The sequence below is a fragment of the Triticum aestivum genome, chromosome 2B (genome assembly GCF_018294505.1).
Source record: "Triticum aestivum cultivar Chinese Spring chromosome 2B, IWGSC CS RefSeq v2.1, whole genome shotgun sequence".
Lineage (NCBI taxonomy): Eukaryota > Viridiplantae > Streptophyta > Magnoliopsida > Poales > Poaceae > Triticum > Triticum aestivum.
This window is the reverse complement of record NC_057798.1, coordinates 461,665,312-461,673,035: the sequence shown is the minus strand read 5'-3', so window position 1 is coordinate 461,673,035 and position 7,724 is coordinate 461,665,312.

The following is a 7,724-nucleotide window of genomic DNA, read 5'->3' as shown; positions in this document are numbered from 1 at the left end:
ATGGAGCCACCTGCCCCTTCAGCCCCCATCTCCAAGCAGTATCACCAGTAATGTAACAGTGTAAAGTATATAGTATATGCCCGTGATCACCTCCCGAAGTGATCACAGCCCAGTAGTATAGCATGGCAGACGGACAAGAGTGTAGGGCCACTGATGGAACACTAGCATCCTATACTAAGCATTTAGGATTGCGGGTAAGGTATCAATGACTGTAGCAGCAATGACAGGCTATGCATCAGAATAGGATTAACGGAAAGCAGTAACATGCTACACTACTCTAATGCAAGCAGTATAGAGAAGAGTAGGCGATATCTGGTGATCAAAGGGGGGGCTTGCCTGGTTGCTCTGGCAAGAGAGAGGGGTCGTCAACTCCGCAGTCGAACTGGTCAGCAGCAGCGTCGGTCTCGTAGTCTACCGGAGAGAAGAGGGGGAAGAAATAATGAATACAGAGCAAACAAAGCATCACAAAATATAACAAGGCAATACGCGGTGTTCGGTGTGCCCTAACGCGGTAGTAGGTGATACCGGTTAAGGGGGAAAACATCCGGGAAAATATCCCCGGTGTTTCGTGTTTCCGGGCAGAGGAGCCGGAGGGGGAAAGTTGCGAGTTTGATATGTTAGGGGTGTGTGGCGGACGAACGGGTTGCGTATCCGGATTCGTCTCGTCGTTCTGAACAACTTTCATGTTGAAAACATTTTAATCCGAGTTACGGATTAAAAGATATGATTTTCAAAAGATTTTATTAATTTCAGGAATTTAATTAATTATTTAATTAATTTCGAAATTGCATTTATGACATCAGCATGATGTCATGCTGACATCATCAGTCAACAGGGTTGACTAAGTCAACCCGGACAGGTGGGTCCCGCATGTCATTCACTATTAACTTATTAACCTAATCAAAGTTTAACTAACCTTAGTTAATTAAGTTAATTAATGATTAGTGTTAATTAATTCAGAATTAATTAGTTTAATTAATTACCCAATTAATTTAACTAATGATTAGGGTTAATTAATCCGGAATTAACTAGATTAATTAATTGCTTAATTAATTAATTAATTAATTAATTAGCTAATTAATTTAATTCATTTCTATTTCCATTTTAGCTTCTGTTTTTATTTAAAACGTTCTTTGTTTTTGTTTTTTTTTATTTGGGGGTGGGGGTGGGGGCCCCCACGTCAGTGGCCTGAGGCCAAACGGGCGGTGGGTGCGGGCGACGCGGGCGTTGCCCGAATCGGGCACGAACCAGGGCCGGTCGGGGCGCGACCCAGGGGCGGATCGGGGGCGCCCGAGGCACGGGGCCGGCGCGGCCGAGGCCACGACGCGGCCGCCGGCGGCGAGCGACGCCGGCGAGTCGGGGAGGGCGAACGGGGTGGGGGCTCGGGCCGGGGCCGAGCGTCGTGCGCGGGGGGGGGGGAACGAGGCCTCGGTCGGGGGGGGAGCGAGGGGCTCGGGCCGAGCCGGCGACGGGGCCGGTCGGGGGCCACGGCGACGAGCGGGGGGGAGCCGGAGGGGGGCGTCGGTGCGGCACAGAGGCCGGAACCGACGCCGACGGGGGAGGGGGAAGAGAGGGGGCGAGAGGGGAGCCTCACAGGGGGAGGCAGGGGCTCGGCCGGTGGGCTCGATGGGGGGCGGGGAAGACCGTTGGGGAGGGGGTCGGGGGAGCGCGCCGGCGACGGGGCGGCGAGGCCGAGCCGCGGCGGCGGAGGCCGCGCGGGCTCGGGGGGGGCGACGGAGGGGAGGGAGGGGAGCCTCCGGGCGGCGTCGGAGGAGGAGGGGAGGCCCGGGGCCGCGGTGGGCGGCGGGGGTCGGCGGCGAGGTGGGAGTGGCGCGGCGGGGTGGTCCGGTCGGGGGGGTGGTCTCCGCCCCCGATCCGATCGGGGAGAGGAGAGGGGCGAGGGGGCGCGGGGGGGGGGGGAGTGCGGTCGGTGGCTAGGGTTAGCCGCAGGGGTGGGGGGGGTTATGCGGCCGGCGGCTGGGCCGGTGGGTCGGCCCATGGGGGGGAGGGGAATGGGCCGAAAGGGGGAGTGGGGAGGGGGCCGGCTGGCTGGGTCAGGGGGGGGGGGGTTATCCCCCTCTCTTTTATTTTGCTTTTCATTTATTATTTTCCTTTTCTGTTATTGGTTTATTTAAAATGCTCTGGCATTTTGTAAAAATTATTGCACCCCACCAATATTAGGTTAGTTATTTTAGAAAACCCCGGAACATTTTAGAACTTATTTTCGGAACTCGTTATCATTTGTTTTAGTTTTAAATTTTGTTTTAGGACGGGTCCGAATTAACGAGAGGTTATTTAACCGAACCGGGACGATTACTGTAGCATAACCACCCGGGCGTTACAAATCTCCTCCACTACAAGAAATCTCGTCCCGAGATTTAAGAGGGGGACTAAGGGGGAAGGTCTGGTTATGAAATCCTAACGAATCTTCTCAGTCTTGGTTCGTCTTCTCGAAGAGGTCGATCCATAACGTTGATGTCTCCATACCACGGCTTCAGGTCCTCACGATGAAGTCGTCATTTTTTTTTTGAGTTTTCATTGTACATATGAAGGACAAGGGGTAACTTTGGAAAAACAGACCTCTGCAAGGTTGACTATCTGGTTGATAACATCGGGGATGGTGGCGGAAAGTGACTCTCAAATTGTAATTTAAGAAAACACCGAGAGCAAGTAAGACGGTGCAATAAGAAGTTTCGAGAGGATAGGCAATCGTTCATTGCCTGAAGCAGAGTGTGAAAGGGGTTCAGAGCAACGGGAATAAGTATTGTGTCCGATACCAGAATAGATCAACAGGCAAGTGGCCCGTGAATTACATACAAAGTCAAGCACGAGGAATAACTATGACATCAGGTTGTACAGAAGAGTCAGGTTTCGATCCTGTGAAACTGTGGGTTATGGGCCCACCATGCGGTTAAACGTAGAAGGTTGGTGACATCTTGCACGATCATGTAAGCAAGGCATGTTAGAGGAGAGTCTGAGGGTCATGTCGGCAACAACATAGGTACTCGTTGAACGAGGCGGACCATTAGGCAAGGTTCTCGTCCATCGGTGGATACCGGAATGTCATCAATAATACTAACAGGGTCTTGCTGACAGAATTGTACACCGAGGTGCTTACTAAAGCAGTGACTTATTATTTCTTAAATCATATAAACCTCAAGAAGGTTAAACATAACAATGGAAAGGAAAATGTGTTTAAACACATATTTCAAGGGTATACCCCTTCCAAGGACAAGCGGAGCATGATATCCATGACAGGATAAAAAGTAGAAACCGTTTAGGTAAGGGGAGAGGAATTTGATGACTATACCAATATAACGGTTTTAGGATAAGTGATAAATAAAATTTAGCATCGTGCTTCGGATGTTCTTGTTGAAAATCAGAGTATCGCAGACATGCTTCGAGATAGCATTGACATGGTCTTCATGTGAAGATCAGACTTTGGAAACACGAAGGATCTATCAGGATTAACTTGTAGAATAAGTCTTACAATTTCCTCATGGATGGACGGATAACCTTGCTGAAAAGGAATCTATAAGGATAGGTCCTCCAGCCGGGGGGGGGGTGCTAGGCATGACATCATGTTACCGGGTCATCAAAGGATCAACGTCATAACTCTTGGAAAGTTGTCCCAACCATCATATCCGACCAAGATTCAGATCCGATTGGTGTCAGGATACCTGAGACTCAGGATGTCCGAGAAGAAAAGGCGCAACACAAATCGTTGAAATGGCATTGCAAGCTTCTCGGGAAATGAACTATGGGAGCGGGTTTCTGAAGCAATAGTTCACCATTAAACCAAGGAGAGGACAAGGAGGTGTCTGGTGAACTCAACGGCAATTCACCGAGATTCCCAAAAGATGGATTTCCACAATTATGTGAACAAGGAGATAACATTTGTCGGATCAAATGAGAAAATGGTGTATGCTCGAGGAGAACATACACAGTTAAACATTGGATGAGAGGTGCACCGGGAATATGGGCTGAGTTGCACGACCAATGCCGGAATGATGTTTCAATAATCAATAGTCTAAGAATGAACGACCGACCATTAACTTCAAAGCAATAGGGTTGCTAGAAGGAAGGAATACAAACAACACCATTCACTTGTTGGAATTAACACGGGGACCAAGAAAGAATGGTGATGGTGAGAAGTATTTCGATGTCAAGAATTCTCAAGAGGGGGAACAAATCTCAGAACATTCTTGACATAAAGGACGGTAATACTCCAAGGTAAAGAAGAACAATTGCTGGATAGCAAGGAAACCAAGGTACAACACAAATGGTGAACAAGTTTGTGTTGGGGGGGGAGGCAAGAATGTTGCCGCTGATAACTCAAATCATCGAGGGACAAGGATGGTATTTCTCATCATGAATTCAATTGATATCCTGGAAGAACTCATAAGGTTGATGAGGAATTTGTCAACAGATTTCATGAAGAAGTAATCAATCAGCGACGACATCAAGTCAAAGGAATGATGAAGCCAAAAGTCATTGGAACCATGGGTACGACACAAACTCGAAACCAAGCTTGTTGTTCAAGGAGAAATGATATGACGATGAGGATCGACATAAGGTTAGTTCATCGTCGAAAATTGGTGCTCCGAGAATAAGGACCACGTAGCACAGTTAGAATCGTCACGACAATGATATAGCCAAACAGGCTAGGAATGGCGTGATCGGGTACAAACTCGTATTTATAGAAGCTTACTGAAGAGTTGTTGAACCGTAGTGCGGACTCGGTTCAGTTATCGGTGTCTTTGAGTGTTCAATAACTCAGAGCCCGCGAAAAATTGTAATCAGTGGGAACGTAGCACTTGATGAAGAACTCATAAGGAGTTATGCAGTTCCATGATAATCTCGAGATACCAGGGGGGTAATACTCGACACAAGATCAAAGTAAAGGTGGGACTGGTGTATTGATCCATAGAAGACAATTGTTTTAACTTGTCCGAGAAATGAGATCAAAGAAGAACAATCATGGTCGGAACCACGGTTGCAAGGGATCAATTCACAGATACCATAGGTTAGTTATCAAGGAAATAGTTATTGTTACAAGAAGCTTTAATGATAGGATATATATCGCGTCCATGGGCATGAACACAAGTTCAAGGTCGACTCCCACTTCTCCAATGCATAACCTTTCATTCACTTCTCACGTTCGATGAAGTTGCAGTGTTGAAATTTTATCTGGTGAAGCACCAGAAGAGTATGACTCGTGAAAACTTTCGGGTTCACACGGTTTAGAGAAGGCATAGGTTCAACCCATCGGGGCATCTTAGAATCCTATACCAGAATCTTTTAGAAGTAATTAACTCAAGCTTGAAGGCAGAGCATGGCTGAGGAAGCAGACGATACAATTTACCAAAGGCATTATGTATCCGAGAAAAAGGCTCACAAGTTTATCGAATATGAAGGGCATTGTCAGATAAAATCCAACATAGGATCTGGTGGTCCACAAGGGATCTAACGTGAGCATCGGTACTCAACTAGAGGAAGCAAATTATAGAAACAACTGACTAACTCAATTGTCAAATGCAAAGGAATTATGATTTCCAAATCAAGGGATCAGAAGCAAGGCTCTGATTAGAAATGGATAAGTTGAATAGCCTTAGGGTACAATCAACGACAATTGGATTGGTCGAGAACCATTTCCAGTTAAAAGAATGGCAGCTCAGCCGGAAAGATAATTTATAAGGATCAATGAAGATTGCGTGTATTCGTAAACATACTGAGTCAACAGACTCAAAATGATAATGACAAGGAATGTCAATAAGACTAGAGACTTATGGGGTTAACCATAATGCAAGCAAGCAAGAATTTCAAGAGCAATAGGCTACTCAGGATTTTCGGAAGTTCAAGTAGTATTTTGAATACTTTTGTGAAATACATGAATCAACTGGGGATGAGCGGATACTCGACAAGTGCGAGGATTTACTTGAAGGGGTATTCATGTGGCAAAGAACTGCTAGGCAGTAGGCACAAAATATTCTCCGAACAATAGAGAAAACTTTGGGATATCTTGTAATAACAAGATCAACGGGGGATGATCGTATGAATGGCAAGTGTAAGTAGTTATCCATACGGATTTATCGGTGGCCAGGAATAGCAAAAGTGATGGTCACAAAGTCTCGAGAGAATATCAAAGAGTATCTTCGAATTCTTCTGATTAGCAGACGATCATCTGAAGTGAGGGGCTCTCCGGGAGAAAGTACTCGCGAGAACCTAAAGTTAGCTTTGTTATTAGCAAAATCGTTTAACCCGAATAGAAGAGAGTTCAGAATCCCAGAGTAAAGATCGAGGAGTAAAAGATCCTAATACCACCCAATGGCGACGTGGGCCCATGGGCCGCACAGCCATGTTAGTAAAAGTTTTGTAAAGTCTAGACTCGACTTCGGCCAAGGAGTTGGAAGGGGGATTCCTACAGGCAGTCGGCTCTGATACCAACTTGTGACGCCCCCGATTTAATCGTACACTAATCATGCACGCAAATGTGTACGATCAAGATCAGGGACTCACGGGAAGATATCACAACACAACTCTACAAATAAAATAAGTCATACAAGCATCATAATACAAGCCAGGGGCCTCGAGGGCTCGAATACAAGTGCTCGATCATAGACGAGTCAGCGGAAGCAACAATATCTGAGTGCAGACATAAGTTAAACAAGTTTGCCTTAAGAAGGCTAGCACAAACTGGGATACAGATCGAAAGAGGAGCAGGCCTCCTGCCTGGGATCCTCCTAAACTACTCCAGGTCGTCATCAGCGGGCAGCACGTAGTAGTAGGCACCTCCAGTGTAGTAGGGGTCGTCGTCGACGGTGGCGTCTGGCTCCTGGACTCCAGCATCTGGTTGCGACAACCAGAAAGAAAGGAAAGGGGAGAAAGGGGGGAGAAAGCAACCGTGAGTACTCATCCAAAGTACTCGCAAGCAAGGAACTACACTACATATGCATGGGTATATGTGTAAGGAGGCCATATTAGTGGACTGAACTGCAGAATGCCAGAATAAGAGGGGGATAGCTAGTCTTATCGAAGACTACGCTTCTGGTCACCTTCGTCTTGCAACAGGCAGAAGAGGGTAGGTCGACGTCCTCCAAGTAGCATCTCCAAGTAACATCTCATAGCATAATCCTACCCGGCGATCCCCTCCTCATATCCCTGAGGTAGGGCGACCACCGGTTGTATCTGGCACTTGGAAGGGTGTGTTTTATTAAGTATCCGGTTCTAGTTGTCATAAGGTCAAGGTACAACTCCAAGTCGTCCTGTTACCGAAGATCACGGCTATTCGAATAGATTAACTTCCCTGCAGGGGTGCACCACATAGCCCAACACGCTCGATCCCATTTGGCCGGACACACTTTCCTGGGTCATGCCCGGCCTCGGAAGATCAACACGTCGCAGCCCCACCTAGGCAAAACAGAGAGGCCAGCACGCCGGTCTAAACCTAAGCACGCAGGGGTCTGGGCCCATCGCCCTGAGCACACCTGCACGTTGCGTGGGCGGCCGAAAGCAGACCTAGCCTAGTGGCGTTCCAGTCCAATTCGGCGCGCGCCGCTCCGTCGCTGACGTCTGAAGTGCTTCGGCTGATACCACGACGTCGGGATACCCATAACTACTCCCACGTAGATGGTTAGTGCGTATAGGCTCGTAGCCAGACTCAGATCAAATACCAAGATCTCGTTAAGCGTGTTAAGTATCCGCGAACGCCGAACAGGGCCAGG